The sequence below is a fragment of the Parasteatoda tepidariorum genome, chromosome 8 (assembly GCF_043381705.1).
Source record: "Parasteatoda tepidariorum isolate YZ-2023 chromosome 8, CAS_Ptep_4.0, whole genome shotgun sequence".
NCBI lineage: Eukaryota > Metazoa > Arthropoda > Arachnida > Araneae > Theridiidae > Parasteatoda > Parasteatoda tepidariorum.
Window position 1 is genome coordinate 17,061,094 of NC_092211.1, and position 16,713 is coordinate 17,077,806.

A 16,713-nucleotide genomic window follows, 5' to 3' on the forward strand; every position below is an offset into this window, starting at 1 on the left:
AGCCAAAAATGGCTTTGCTTTGAGGATTTTTCCTAATTTTCTGGTTAAGTCTGTGTGCTGAAATTTTTTTTGTAGCATCTTACACCTATCTCTAATATATATCACGTATACTTTTAGTTGTAAAATAAAATTTCATTTATTTTATAGTACAATTTCAAAATTGTAGCTTCTGTGCCTATGGTTTCCCACAGGTTCCAAAGGTGAGCCATATATTGAAATCACTTTTTCACTTACTCAAATTATCCTTAGAAAAAACATTTAGACNACTAAAAAAATATTTATCGAAAAACAATACTTTTATGACTTTTAATATTTTTATGCTAGTGAGAACCAAAACAATACGGAAATGAATGAGGGAAAACTGGCTTTTACCACGTGATTTCCTGGCCAATAAAAATGTAGCGTTAAACGTTTAACGCAACCTTGTTGGAAGTCGCATATGAAGTATAACTTCAAAAATGGCTGTAATAAAGTAGTGATTCTGATATTTTAGGAAATATTTTAAGTCACGATCAAACACAAAAATTCGGTTTCTCTGATTAAACATTCTTTTTTTTAGCGGATTAGGGTGAACCAACCAGCGTAGGAACATTTCATATATATTGATTAAAAATAAGAATGTGAAAGTTTTTCTTTAGATTGATTGGTAACAATAGCTTAGTGCCAAACAATAGGAAGTCATCTAGCAATGTTTTGGATTACCTGGTCAAATAGACTTCTTTGAAAAAAATTTTGACTTTGTTATTATCTCTGTAACACCTTGTTTCTTTGAAAAAATTATAAGGTGAGTGTTTATATTTATATGTTTGAAGTGGAATTAATTGCATGTAATAGTTTTTTTTTCTCACTCTGAAATCAAAATATAGTTATTGAAGCTACGTTTTATTTTTTTAAGCATCATAGCATAATAAAGTACTGAGATAAGGGGGTGTTTATTCACTGGATCACCAAATGATGAAAAACCTGTGAAGGAACAAGTGTTCCTTTACTGATTTTTTTTCTATGTTAGTGAAAATAAAAGATAAACTTTAATTTTCTTGTACCTTTAGTGATGTTCCGCGTCAAAAGTATGTTAAAAATACGAAAAACAGCTTCTAACCAGTGAGTTAACAGGTATGTTCCTTTACTGGGCATAGATTTCCCAGTGAATGAACAGTATGTGCGAATATGTTGACACTTTAATTTTCAATTCATGATTACAAATAAAAGTTAACATTTTCCAAGTATTTATATGTTATAATTTCAAGAATAGGCTTGTTTTAAAATATTTATATGGCTTATAAATTCATAAAGAGTATTAAAAAATAACTGAAATTAAGTGTTCCTTTACTGGGTGTTCATTCACTGGTAAGAGCTGTTCCTTCACTTGGTTTTCTTACTACTTGTTATTTGAACCTCCAAAACTTTAAAATAATATTATGTAAATTCTCGACATTTTTTTTTACATAATTTGCAATTAGTAACAAATATGTTGACACTGTCATTTAACTAAAATTTCGAATTTTGAAATTAATATGATTTCTTAAAAGGCAAGCGAAGCTTAAGTGTTCCGTCATTGGTTAGTTTACCCTATAATTTTTGTCTATCAAAATATGGGAGATAACTGCAATCCAGAATATGGCCCAAATAGTTTAGGCAGAAAAATAGACTAAGTTAGTTATCCTTATTGTTAATCTCAATTTGTGCACAATTCAAATTTGTGAAAATATTTTTCATTAATATATAAAAAATATGGAAATTAATATTGATTTGAATCAACCGTTCTCAGAAGTTTATTTGTTAATTTGCATAAATTATTTCAAGCATGCATTTAAAAATTTGTTATCCAAATGCAATTTTTTAATCCTTTTCAGTCAGAAATTAAAGGTTTTCTCAAAAAATTATAAAGAAATATTTTCAAAAATTTTTTATTCTCCATAAAACTTATTAAGACTATAATAAACTATCTTGTTAAAAAAAAATTATTTCCCTCCTTAACCTTATTTTTCTTTTCAATTTAAAATCTCTTAAACGAAAATAGCTGATAAGATTTAAAGAAATTGTTTTATTATATTTCCTTTTGTCAAACTTTAAAAAAATTCAATGAATGTTTTTTTCTGGAAAAAAAAGTAATTTTTCGTTTAAGTATATTTTCCAAATTTTCGCTTCTAATATTTTGTTACCCCTCCCCCCCCCGTGTTTATTACTTTACAATAATTTTATGACTATGAATGTGATTTATTATATATGTCGCCAAGTATAAAAAAAAATTTTTAAAAAAAAGGAAAGCAAAGATGGTTGAAAGCCTATAGATACAGAGTATTATTTTAATCTTCAAAGTTACCGATATTTTCCAAACACTTTTGTTATTTAACCAGCATGCTTTCATTTTAATTCAATTTTATGACTAAGAATATGATTTATTAGATTGTCAACTATAAAATTTGTAGAAAAAGGCAAAGTTGATTGAAAGGCCTACAGATATAGGGCTTTATTTTAGTCCTCAAAGTGATCGATATTTTCTCTACTCTTTTGCTATGTAGTTGGCATGCCTTTCCAGCAAGTAGAATAAAACCACGGACGAGAGTCAAGTCTATCCTGGAAGGTTAGTTTTACATCATTTTAGTATTCAAATTATTTTCCTATCAAAAAGGTGTACAATTTTAAAAAGAAAAGCTAGTCAGTTTGGGTTTGGTCCAGTGAGTATGCGGGGTTATGAAGAAGCTCCTATTCCAATCTTGGAGTTTTGCCACAGTTATTTCTGCTGTACGTAGTTTGTCAAAGTCATAAGGCTGAAGACGATCTCATGATCATGCAGCATGCTTTAATTTTTTTTATTTTCTACGTCACGTCTAATTAATTGCAATATATTTCTATTATGACCCGTAGATTTGACTCCATAAAATGACTATAAATTACACCTGTGCCTGTCACAGTTACACTTTGTGTAATGTTACAAATACTCCTTTAATTAAATCCTTACTTTATGCTTTTTGAACCTATAATTACCCTTAAGACGCCTGGTGGCGGAGCGGTAGCGCTGCGCGCTGTCGTGCCACAGGTGCTGGGTTCGATCCTCTGACCGGGCAAGGTTGACTCAGCCTTTCATCCCTTCAGTGGGTCGATAAATGAGTACCAAGCATGCTTGGGAACCAGGGACTAATATAGGGAACTAAACACTGGGGGTTCCGCGTTCGGCTGACCACCTGACCAGAACGCGAATAGACAAAACATACCGTAGATTGCAAAGGGTTGGCGAAAATTTCTATTGGCGCTAAAGGAGCGTTCTCGCAAATCGCCAAACAGCTGTGTGCTTATGATTTTGTTTTGTTTTCGGTATCGCATAACATTCAACAAGTTAGATATGGGTGCGACATTTCAATTAAGCAGGTCTTCATTTGATTCTTCTGCATCAAATAAAATATAAAGCGTACTTTTTTGTTATAGCGCCGACATAATCGTTTGTATCTGTTGACTAAATTGTGTTTATTAGCGTTTTTTAAAAGGTCGTAATAGAACTAAGATAGAAAAATTACACATTATTACATATTCTGTAGTTTCATAACTTTCATTAAATGTATTTCGAGTAGTAAATTCTTTTCCTACTCATCCACTAATTCGAATTAATAATTTCACAATAACCTTTAATCCTTAATAATGAAATGATTATTAGAATAAAGTTTGTTTGCTTAAAAGATTAAAAAAAATTTTTTATTGTTTAGCAGAGACTTAGTTTCCAATTCTATATTCATTAATTAAACTTAATGGTTCTGCTCGATAACCATTTACAATTTTTTTAAAATTTTATNGCGTAGCAATTTTCGGGAGATGGCGAGCGTTAACGAGCAGGGGGCGCAGCCCACTAATTACCCTTTATCTTATAACGATTTGAGTTAATTCTATGCTAATTTTTTTTTTAACTAAGGGAATTTTTTTTCCAATTTAAACGCGAATTTATTTTCGTTTGGGAAAAAGTTTCACTTTTCTTTCGGAAAAGAATCATAACTTTCTATTCACCCTTCTTTGGTCATTTCAATTGTCATTGCACTTCCTGTCTAATATTAAGTTTTCTTTGGGGAGAAATACCCTCTTTCCTGGCCTTTGGTGTTTTGCTGTCCTTTGGGCGAGGATGTCGCTCAAAGTATTTTATGACTCTGTTTTTCTCAAAATCGTCAAAAGGAGGAATTTCTTCTTTTTTTTCCATCTATTTTTTACGGAGACTTACTAAGTCAATCTTAATCGTCCGCTTTGCAAACTTTCGCCTTATTGAATTTAAATTGGTTTGTGGCGTAACTACCACTACAAATATTTAATACCAAATTATTAGTATATAAAACATGTTAACTCGATTCTATCTTGAGGTACCTTTTGATAGATGAAGGTGGACATAGTCCATAAAGAAAATTCCCTTCATTGGTGACCCGGACTCGATAAGAACTTGCCAATTTTAATAGCTGAAGGTTGACACAGTCAAAAATTAAATCCCCACAATGGTGACCAGGACGTGATTTTATCTTGAGGTACCTGTTGATAGATGAAGGTTGACACAGTCAAAATTAAATCCCCACAGGTTATCACTTGTCTGGATTTTTCTCAGTCGATGAAATTTCGAAATATTAGTAGACACTGACTCTCTAACTTGCTTTCGATAGACTGAAAAATGTACTTCCTGTTACTTCTCTCCGAGTAGTGGACTTAGATCCATATCCTTATTTTATCGATAACTTTTTCTTTGACTTTAATGTTAAAAATTTTCAAAACTTTTATTTTCATAGTATGTCTTTTATTTTAACTTTTTTTTACCTTTAAATGTTTCATTAATATTAAAGATCTCTTCATATTAAATGATTCTTTGTATTTATCTTCTTATCACCATCTAAATTCATATTCCTCTTTGTTATGGCGGTGATCGTTTTAAACATTCTCTAACATCAAGAATTTTAGTTAATGTTTTTGATATTCAACGGTTGTGACTGAGATGCACCCCAGTCGCCAAAAATTGGAAATTGAAAGTGAGTAAATTATTCCCAAAGTCAGTTAGGAGTGTGGGGAGAGGAGTATTCGACCATGTCAACCGTCATCTATGAAAAGTTACCCCAACATAGAGTCGAGTTAACATGTCTTATATACTAGTGAATTGTAGTTGTAATTTTGTAGTGGTAGATACGCTACAGTACTCCCGGAGCATGGGAAAAGATCCAAGGTTGGTGATTTATCGGAAGATAACATCGCCAAAAATAAATTAAGCTAGTGTAGTCGGTATCGCGGTATCGGTCCTCGTTAAACAGCTCTTCCGTAAAGTGCTCGACTTCGCGCGCAGGTCGTCGGGCTACCAAAGCAGGGGAGAAATCTCCCCTGCAGAGTATCGATGGCACGTCTTTGGATCATTCTCCGGGATGTTTCCCTGACCTTTGTGCAGCTCTAGTGGGACGTAAATAGAATAGCTGCCTACTTTCATTACCCTTTTGAAGTGCAATTTTTTTTGTTCAAAATTTTAAAAAAATTTCCATTTTTATTTGGTGAATGTGAATTGAATTTGTTAATTTATAAAATATATTTGAAGAAAATACTGAAATTTTTTTTTTGAAGTCAACTAAAAATTTATATAAAAATTCACTTAACATTTGTCTACTGAATGGCGACTAACTTCGGCCAACTAATGGCTGCTGCCTTGCGCACATATTGAGTTTTAACAAGGAACACATAATAAATATGAATGGTAGATTATAATATACATACTTTAATATTCATAGTTTGATACATTTTCAGCTGTGTTACTGTGTAATCATCACCAATTTAAGTATTTAGTTTCGCTTTGCATTCTTAGTACAAGATATTTCTAATTTTTGCTTCAGGCAAGTAATATAAACATTGTTTCGGAGATTTTTTGCAATTTAGGTGATTTTTATAACAACTAACTGATTTGATCAAATCACTGAATAATCTTATGAAAAATTAGCTGCGATTTATATTATACTTCATATTATAATCAGCGTTGAACTTCCGACCCTATTCCGAGTTTACGACTATCAATTTTCAGCTCCGTATCTTTGCACTTTTGAGCCCTACCCAGAAGACAGAAGAACTTTTAGATCAAGCTGTGGGACAAACTTGACCTGGTTGAGGAATTTTTGATTGAACTAATCCGCATTTGCGTTACATGAAGAAAACCTCACATGGTAAGCCAGACGGCAAGGCGATTTTAATCCATCTACTATGGACGATATTTTACATCAGCGCTGTGGCCGATTCTAGCGGAATTCGCATAGACCAGCCATCGCTGGGATTAGAACCTGGGGGACCTCAGGTGAGGGGTCTAATATTATAGTAGATAATTAGACCTAAATGCAAAGCTTTTGAATGTAGGGTGATTGCATTCTTTCTTATTAGCCTATGACTTGATATTTATATACAATAAAACATATTACACCAGAAATTAAAATTAAAATTTTGTGTTAATTGAAATTGATCAAATGAGAGCGGTAATTTTATCTTGCTTCTTGTATATCATAGGATAGTAAAAGACAAAGTATTTTATAGTGTGCCAATAATAATTAATCCTTAAAACAATTTATTATGTGACCACATAACGAACCTAGATAAAATTTTATTGCTTGACCTGTCTAGAATAAATAAACTGATTTTCATAAATTAAAGGGAAAAAAAAATGACCAGAACTTGAAAAGTTACTGTTTAAGGAAACTGGCCCACATTATAGTGCACATTATAATTTACCAGATAATTATGTATTAAACTGATAATTAGGGTTTTACAGAATTTAGCATGTATAGGAAATGTGTCAGTTTGGAGTACAAGAAGTACCTTCAGTATAAATACCTCCAACATCAATACAAATTATTAGTTGAGCCATAAACTCAAAATTGAGTCTGCTGTTCAACGCCAGTTATAAAATAAAAAAACCTGTTTTGACAACGAATTTTTAAATTCCATAACTGAGGGGAAAAAACAAAAGTTTATTGCAAGCTAGATAAGATAAAATATACGTCAATCAATATATTTTAAAACACTTTATTTTGTTCTTTATTCTTAATCATTTATACAAATCTGTATGCAATAAAATATTTTATCGCACTTCTAAATGAGCTTAAAAACTGTGATATTAAAACTCGTTAAAAACAATTCACACAAGTTTTTCTATTTGCATAATTGGCAACGAAGTTCACATCTGGACAGCAACGTCATACGGAGGTGGATCCAGGCCTTCGTAAGAGGGTGGTCTTTCTAAATACCTGTTGAAAATCTCAATTGTTTCCATTACATCCTCTGCTGGTTCAGTAATTTCAATGCGAGGAATGGTTACAATTCTTTGACGATTTCTGGAAGGCTGTAACTGTAATTGAGTTATCGTTTTGAATTTCGTTGAAACTAATGGTGGCTATAAAATATTGTTACACATATCGAATCATTTTGTTGTACAAATATTTAATGGAAAATAATAAGTACACAAATATGATGAACACTAAATGGAAATTTACCTTAAAATTTATTTATTCGAATCGCAAACTTCTTTATCGATTGCTAAAGATAATTTCTTAAGCCACTGTCCGATGGCGTCACGAATCATTTTAAGAGGTAATTTGTTCCATTCACGCAATAAAGAAGCTCTGAGGGAGTCCAAATTTATGTGCTACTTAGCATAACTTCAGACTCTAGCATACTTCAAACACGATAGTTTAAAGATTTAGATCTGGTGAAAATGGGAGCAAATTTTTTTGCTTAATAAATTTCGTACAATCGACATAGAGCAAAGCCTGTGCTGTTTTAGCTAGGTGTGACGGTGCAAAATCTTGATGAAATAGCCAATCCTTTTTTGGATACCATCTGTGGCAATCAATGCTTAGCCAATACTTAATTTTTTTAATATTCAGTATTGATTTTTACCCCTTTATCGATGAATCTCCGAAGAAATTTTCCGTTATTTGACACTTCAGCCCAAACCATTTCAGAATTCTTGTTCCGAAAGCGTTGCGCTTTCAATTATGTCATCAAATGCTGCTGAATATACAACACTGTTTTTAACCTTATAACTTTGTTCTGTGCAAATTATTTCCTTATCAGAAAAGATGATTCTGACAACACTTTTGTTACAGAGCCTGTTCAGAAATTTCTTACATCTTCGCAACTTTTTTAATTTTTGTGCAGTTATCAAACCTTGAACTTCGGTTTTGCGGTAAGGGTGAAAACCCTGGTTTAATATAACTTGCATAGTTTTTAGACTCACGTTCTCTTATGCAGGCATTTTACTAGCAGAGCACTGTGGATTTCTTCGTATCTTTTCACGAATTCTTTTAATGCGTTTTTTTTTTACGAATTGAGCGTGGATGACCTGACCTGGGTCGATCTTTAAGCTATAAGTATTCAATTATTGATTTATAGCTCTATATATAAATGTTCTGTTAAACCCAAGAGATTTTAATGGCTTAAAGATTCGACCTGCGGAAAATCCGTAATCGAAAAGCTGTTTCAACTATCATCCTTTTCGATTCCATCTTTAAGTTTATTCTAAATGTTTTGCTTTCAGCAAAATTCGTCTGCAGTTTTTTATACAATTTTAAATTCGCTCTGTCTTAACAGAACAAAATCAGTTCAGTAGTTTTTGGGTAATAAAATTTTTTTGGTAATGTTTCACACTCTTATTTCTAAAGAAATATTCGACCTATTTTGTTCAAACTTGCAATTTTGCTCATTAAAATTAAAAATTTTAAAATAATGTAAAAATTTTTGCACCTAACGATTCAATAATATTTAAACTATTATTAAATAAAATGAAAATAAAATAATTTTTTTAACATGGAATTATAATTAGATGAAGAATTTTTATAATTGTGAGCAAAACGTTTTAGAACCGCTTAAAAACTTTCCAAGATGTAGCAAAAAACGCTGAAAATGAAATTGACCTTAAGTGACCTAAGCTTTTGATCTTTCTCCTGCCCTAACTATAGAGACCATATGCTCTAGACCAGGAGTTTCCAACTTGCATGTGGCCGGAGGCCACAATTAAAAACACCAGTCGAATGGCGGGCCACTACTTTATCAAAATTTTATATAGGACTCTTTTATGTTTGGAGGAACATTAAATATTACTGTCAGATTTCTATCAAAGTTTTTTTTTTTGAGATTAAAATCCAAAATAACAAGCATTACAAATAAAGCTTGTCACGTATCATTTCGAATCTTCTCTTAATCAGAAACTAAGTGACAAATTTTTTCCTTCTTTTAAATTTGATTCTGTGATAAATTAACGTTTTTTTCGTTTTATTAGGAATTATAGCAACAACAAAAAAATTCTCGAGCATCTGAAATTAATTTTTTTCCTTTCCGCTCATGCGATAGTCAATTCAAGAATTTAAATAAAATACTTTATTCATTTCCTCTTTTATGCGTTTTAAATTTTACAAATGTAAATAATTTCGTCCAAAATGAGTGGATTCAAAAAGTTAAATGAAAGAATTTCTTCGAGAAAATTTCTGATACTCACATGCCAAATTATATTCACAAAATGGAAAAAAAAGGAAAAAAAAAGATACACGATTATTTTTCTGTTTGTCTAAATATTTTCTTGGATGTAAGCCCTAAGAAATAAATTTTTTGCACCGTTGGTATGTTAAATTTCCGAGAAACGAAGAAATTAGATTTTTTTTTAAACGATAGAAAAATATTTTAAACCCATATAGATTTTTTATGAAAATTGTTCGAAAGAAAGCAACTAATATATTTTAATTCGCCTGCCACAAAAAAAATGCTTCTCGGGCAGCCAGTTGGCAACTACTGCTCTAGACTGCGGCTACCGAAATGTTTTGATGGTCAAAATTCCAAACCCATCGAAACAAAAGTACTTTTATTCAGTCAAAGTACGTTTTTGTGTCTTTTACCTTATCTTTCTTAATAGTTAGTTCTAATTAGGTAGTATGATTATGATTGGTGCTTAGTTCATCGAAATCCAATCATTAGCTCAAAAGTTATTCAAGGTGATATTTTGCGCACTGTATACTCTATTAAAAAAAAGATCCTTCTTACCGTTATTCTGGATGTCAGTGACGTTGATGAGTTTTGTTGTGCCATTTGTATTTTATACAGCAATATTCCTTTTTTGTAGTTTTTAAATACTCTAAGAAATGCATAGCAAACACTCAGAACCATCAACACGATGACAGCAATTCCTGACAACAAGTTCCACCTAAGTTCACGAAGAGAAATAATTTTGTAACAATCAGGGACCAATCAAGACAAATTCAGGTCCAAGGCCCACCAAATTCTCCGGGCCCCTTACAAAATATATTGAAATTAAATTACTGAAGTTTACAGAATATTTTGAGTAATTAATCCTAACAATAAAAAAGAATCTATTTTACTGCATGATTCAAGATAAACATTCTAAGAAAATTTGAAAGCAGACAATTGAAGATTATTTTTCTAAGATGAAGTTTACGTATCGATAAATTAAAGCAAAATATAAAACAACAAAACAATGTTATGTCAAAATAGTTTGGTGACCACAACCAATTGAAATAAGTGATTTTTGCTAAAAGTCACTTATTAGCTGAATTATTTTTTTTATTGTAAGTTGTAATTATTTTTTATTTAGTACTTAAACCAACACAAAACTATCCCTCCTTCCATTACACTTTTCACTAGTTTTTGAGGCCCCAGAGAAATTGTGTGCCCTAGGCCCATGCCTATTGGGCCTAGGCGATAATCAAGCCCGGGTAACAATTAAAAACGCTCAAATAGCAAATTGAAAAAAAAAGGGAATTAAACAATTAGAGCAAAAAGTTGGAACTAGACCTAAAAAGTTGAAACTAGACCTAAAAAGTTGAAACTAGACCTAAAAAGTTGAAACTTGACCTAAAAAGTTGAAACTGGACCTAAAAAGTTGGAACTGGACCTAAAAAGTTGGAACTGGACCTAAAAAGTTGGAACTGGACCTAAAAAGTTGGATCTAGACCTAAAAAGTTGGATCTAGACCTAAAAAGTTGGAACTAGACCTAAAAAGTTGGAACTAGATGAGTGTCGAAGAAAGAATTATGTAGTAAGTTATAATCAACAAGAATCTAATACAGTATTACGGATCAGGAAGTTCCACATATTTCATAATTAGTAAAACAAAGCTGAACTTGAGAGACGAAAGCGACTAACTAAAGTTAAAATTTTGCATCGTCGTTAACAAGATCACAAACTATTTCAAGCGAAGAGAGGAAGAAAAAAAATAGTTTCAATGAAGCCCGTATTTCTTATGAAAGCAAATCTCTTTAAACGATAATAAACAATCGAGAATTATGAACGATTGTTTCTAAAAGTTTTTATGACAGTGATTTGGAAGTATTATTAAAAACAAAGTAGATCTGAAAGATATAATGAATAGGTTACACAAAGCCCGAAGCAGCTTCGGAATTTTCAATGAACTCTGGAAAAATAAAAATATTTCGACTTAAACGGAACTTAGAATTTTTATGCAAATGCAAAATCCGTCCACTCTATGAACCGGAAACATGACATTGATGTCATGTTTTACGTAACACGAAGCAATAAAGATAAAGAGGAAACTTCAAGTATTTATTCATAACTGGTCTAGAAGATTTGTATGTATCTAGTGGTGTCATAAAATTTGTAATACAAATTCTTACAACTGCTAGGCAGAAACAAATTTAACCATAAATTAGGCCATCCGTAACTTTGAATATTTTCAATGCGACAGTCAAAATTGGATTTTTTTTATCAGGAAATTTTGAAATTCAGTCTGGGGAAATCTGAGTGCCCCTACTTCTATGCTACGTAGGAAGTAGTATGGAGAAGGCAACAATGCATATCAGTTTATAATGCGATACGATAAGGTCATATTTTTGTTAGTCTTAAATTTTATTTTCAAAGGATCTGACAAGTGTACATTTAATCAATATAAGCTTATACGTCCTTTATAAACGTGTACATATAGAGAAAAGATAAAATAAATCAAAAATACCGTTTTGAAAGAAATCCGTATTTTTTTGGAACGAAACTAATTTCTCGATATAGGTAAGATCAAGCACTTGTAAAAAAGAAAACAAATTTGATCCTCAGAGTTATTCTTTACTTTTAAAAGTGCTCAGTGAAGGGTTTAAGAAACGTAAGTGAAGAGGGATCGATCATTCTTCATATACCTGAGAAACTAAGAGCATAACAGTTTTTGATTGGGACCCTCAAGGTAAAAGAAAAGGAATAAGGCCTAAAGCAATTTGTTAAAGGATTGAATTTTGAAAGTCACTAAATCGAATGAATACTATGCAAGAAAAATTACACCAATTCAATAGAAACAGCCAGCTGATCAATATTAAAAAACCAAAGGTAAAGATAACTTTAAAAGCAAAAATATTAGAAAACATCTCCATATAAAAATTAATTTAAAAATATCTGGAACTGTTATTTAGATTATTTTCTCCGGAAATTGGAAGCGGCAGGAAAAAATTGTTGTAAAAAAATTTAAAAAAAGCGGTTACTTAAGTTTTTTTTTCTTTTAAGTTCGTATAAACCCACTTTTAGATTTGGTATCATTTTTGTTTGTGATCTTAAACATATTAAAACAAAAAATTAAGTAAAATGATAAAATTAAAAATAACTTTTTTATGCATTTTAAATTCAACGATATCGAATTCAGGCCAATTTTTGAATCGCACATAATTAAATTTCATAATTATGTATTCATATTTCAGAACAAAAGCCTATATAATACTGTTTGTTTTGATCTAAAATAAGTTTTTAAAACCTAAAATATTATTGCAGATATAATGTCCTAGAAGTATTCAAGTTAATCAAAACATGTCAAACAATTTTCATTAGAAAAAAAAGTATAATAGATTTAATAGTTTATGATTTCCTTCAGCGATTCTGTTTAAAATGCTAATGACTAATATTCAACTCAGTGTTTACAATGTAAACCTTTGAAGTTAAAGCAAGAAGAGGTTCGAAGTTTTAAGTCCTCTGGGTAATTAAAAATATGTCTCAAAACTAGCTAATCATTAATAACCTATTCTGAAACTTCATTAATGAGAAAAGATCAATAATATTTTTTTATTACTTACATTTTGGAACCCTTTTGATTTCTTTCAAATTACGCTGTGTGAAACGCTAATAACTATTTCGTAAAAAAATATTTCAGGTTCAAACAACGCTCAAAATCTCCAGTGGTTAGAATTCGATTAACTGCCGACCAGGTGGCCAAGTGGTTAGCGTGCGTGACTGCGAAGCCGATGGTTGCGGATTCGAATCCTGCTCAGGGCATGGATGTTTCTTTCTCTTTGTGTTCTATGTCCCTTCTCCTTTGTGTGATTGTGTGAATGTGACCCGTCCCGCAGTGGACTGATCGTTAAGACACGGTTCCCAGCAGATCACCGAAGTCAAGCATCACTGACTGCGGTCCGTGTGCGAGTGGGTAACCACTTGGATAAGTCTGCGTAGGGACCGAGGGCGTGCGGTATTGGTCCTCGTTAAACTGTGCTACCGTAAAGTGCTCGACTTCGCGCGCAGGTCGTCGGGTTACCGAAGCGGGGGGGGCATCCCCTCCGCAGAGAATCAAAATTGTGATGGCATGTCTTCGGATCATCCTCCGGGAGACCGTCGCCAATAGCCCATTGTGCAGCTCTAGTGCGACGTAAATTAACAACAACAACAACAATGTGATCCGCCCTATAAACGGGTTTGTGGTTGTGTGACGTGAGTGACGCTGCTCCTCCGCCGTGGCTTCGCCACAGGTGACCACTGGATAACGAGAAGAGAGTAGCAGTTTTGGCATTCCTGAGGCTAATGGGACAATCTATTCCAAGTGCACGCCATTAAAAAAGAGAAAAAAGAATTCGATTGACTTGCTACGGAGGAAAGCGTGACGAGCTTTTTTGCAAATATGAATTTGTTTATCCTGTTTAGCAACCTAATTTCGCTCTATTTGAAGATGTTTGTATTCATATGCGCTTATGGACCTCCCAGGTCGAATATTATCGCCAAAATGCTTGGTAGCGTAGTTGAAGCGGGTTCGAATCCCGCCGTAACCGTGGATCCATAGTTGCGATGCTCTTCGCTAAATTGTACTGTCTGCTCTTTAATTTAGCCATGAGTTACAAGCCGTAATTTGTTACGAGCACACAGTTTGCATATCTGTGTAACAATATTTGTTTAAGGGTTTACTAGTCGTAATTTCTAATGAGCACACCAGCGATGATAGATCTAAGATATCTTTTAAAGATATCTTAAAATTGAACTATATAACATCATTATTGTATAGTATCATTATCGTCCCACAGTGGACTGATCGTTAAGACCATCGAAGTCAAGCATCACTGACTACGGTCAGTGTGCGGGTGGGTGACCACTTAAGTCAGTCTGCGTAGGGACCGAGGGTGCGCGGTATTGGTCCTCGTTAAACTGTTCTAGCGTAAAGTGCTCTACTTCGCGTGCTGGTCGTTGGGCTACTGAAGCATGGGTGCCATCCCCTCTGCAGAGGATCAAAATTGTGATTGCTTGTCTTCGGATCATCCTCAGGGATGTTTCCCATACCGTCGCCAATAGCCCATTGTGCAGCTCTAGTGCAACGTAAATTAACTACAACAACTACAACAACAGTATCATTATCAATTTCATGAGTTCAAATGAACTGAGACTAGCTTTACGTTGGAGCAGATGGTGGATTAGAGAGTATGAACCCAGGCTGTCGCAGAGAGGAGCATTGGTTCTTCCCAAAAATGAATGATAAATAGATCTGGATAGCCTGGCTGGTAAGGCGTTAAACCCATTTCCGAGAGATCGTGGATTTGAATCCCTCCAGCCGAAGACTTATGTTTCTTAAAGGGTGACTGATGCACGCTAAATCTGCTGGGGTCACAGAGACCTCCATGTTCCCATAAGAAATCAAAACTTCTGAAGGTACTGTGTTGGAGATTGATCGTTTTCTTGGTTCAGGTCAAAATAACGATTTGCGGATGGATATAGGAAGTGCGAATGAATTCTCTCTGTAAAACAGGATGTGACATAGATTTTTCTTGGCCTTATATGGCACCTCTGAATAGTTTCAATTTTAAGAACCTCGTTAATGGAAATATAGAGCTATAAGCTTACGTAAAGAGCTCGTCTAACTATTCTACAAATTAATGATAAATATTTAGGAATAGGTATTTTCTATTTACGTCCTACTAGATCTGCACAATAGGCTATTGGCGACGGTTAGGGAAATATCTCTGAGAATGATCAGGTGGCAAACATTGCACCCGTCACATCCCATTTTACAGGGAGGGCCTATTCACGCACGATCCATCTCTCCGCATTTCGTAATTTTAACCTGATCCAGAGTACGATCAATATCCGATCCAGCACATACAGAGGTATTGCTTATTTATGAGAATTTAGTGAATTTTATGACCCCAACAGATTTAGTGTGCAACAGTGACCAATTTGTACACGGGGAGTCTTCGGCAGGTGGGGATCGAACTCACAATCTGTCAGATAGGGGCCCAGACAGGCTGATAAATCTTCATGCTTACAGAGATTTAGCATTATGTTTACATTGGGGTCTCCGTGGCGGATCGGTATCACTCACCTAAAGCTGTGTGCAACGTAGAAGTAGCGGGTTTGAATCCAGCTGTTACCCTTTGTCCTGTCCTTCTCTGTATTGTGCTATCTGTCCCTCTACTTGACAAAGGCTTATGAGCCTTAATTAATCACACAAGACCCTGCAAATTTATCTTGTTGTTGTTGTTGTAGATCATTTACGTCGCACTAGAGCTGCACAATGGGCTATTGGCGACGGTCTGGAAACATCTCTGAGGATGATCCGAAGACATGCCATCACAATTCTGATCCTCCGCAGAGGGAATGGCACCCCCGTTTCGGTAGCTTGACGACCTGCATGCGAAGTCGAGCACTTTACGTAGAACAGTTTAACGAGGAACAATACCGCACACCCTCGGTCCCTACGCAGGCTGATCCAAGTGGTCACCCACCAGCACACTGACCGCAGCTAGTGGTGCTTGACTTCGGTGATCTGCTGGGAACCGTGTCTTAATGATCAGTCCACTGCGGGACAAATTTATCTTGTACCAACAAATAAATAAAATAAGTTTTGCATTGTTAACTCCAGTTTGATGGAAGTAAGTTTATTCAAAAAATCTTAACGGTGTTTTTGTATCTAGTTTATTTTGATTAGTTGCTTTTATTTTTTCACTCGTAAACCCTGAATTTTTTTTAAAAAAAATATCAGGGAGCAAACTGATGAACTTGAGTTTCAAAATTGTCAGTTTATCTCAGATTATATTCAGTAAAATGGCAGGAAAGGGCATTTTTGCTTGCAAACTCATAAATGCGATAAAATATATATTTTTTTAAAATTTAATTAATTAAACTTATTTTTTTAAGTTCTCACGAATGATAAATTTTTAGTTTTTATAATTTTTTTTATCCTGCTACAGGTTATTTTTCATCGTATATTTTCACATTTTGGTCATGAAACAAAAATTAACTGGAAATATTTATGTACCATAAAGCTGTCCAAAAAGGTACTTGAATCGAATTTCTAACATTTCATTGCAATTAAAGAAGCCGGTCAATGAGGGTATATTAAATTATGTTTTATTTACCCTTTAGTCATATAGTCAATTGCTATGTATAAACAATTGATATATATATATATATATATATCGACAATTTCTTTGTAAAGACATACAAACGCAAAAAAAATATATATAACTCTTAATA

General features: G+C 33.4%; 1 long non-coding RNA gene across 1 annotated transcript; it reads right to left on the minus strand.

Moving 5' to 3' along the window:
* Positions 1–6,992: 6,992 nt before the first annotated feature.
* Positions 6,993–13,211, minus strand: LOC107453884 (uncharacterized). Its single transcript, XR_011637470.1, has 3 exons — positions 13,056–13,211; positions 10,018–10,177; positions 6,993–7,324 (listed from the first exon to the last, which is right to left on the minus strand). It is a non-coding gene; the product is annotated as an uncharacterized lncRNA (long non-coding RNA).
* Positions 13,212–16,713: the final 3,502 nt, after the last annotated feature.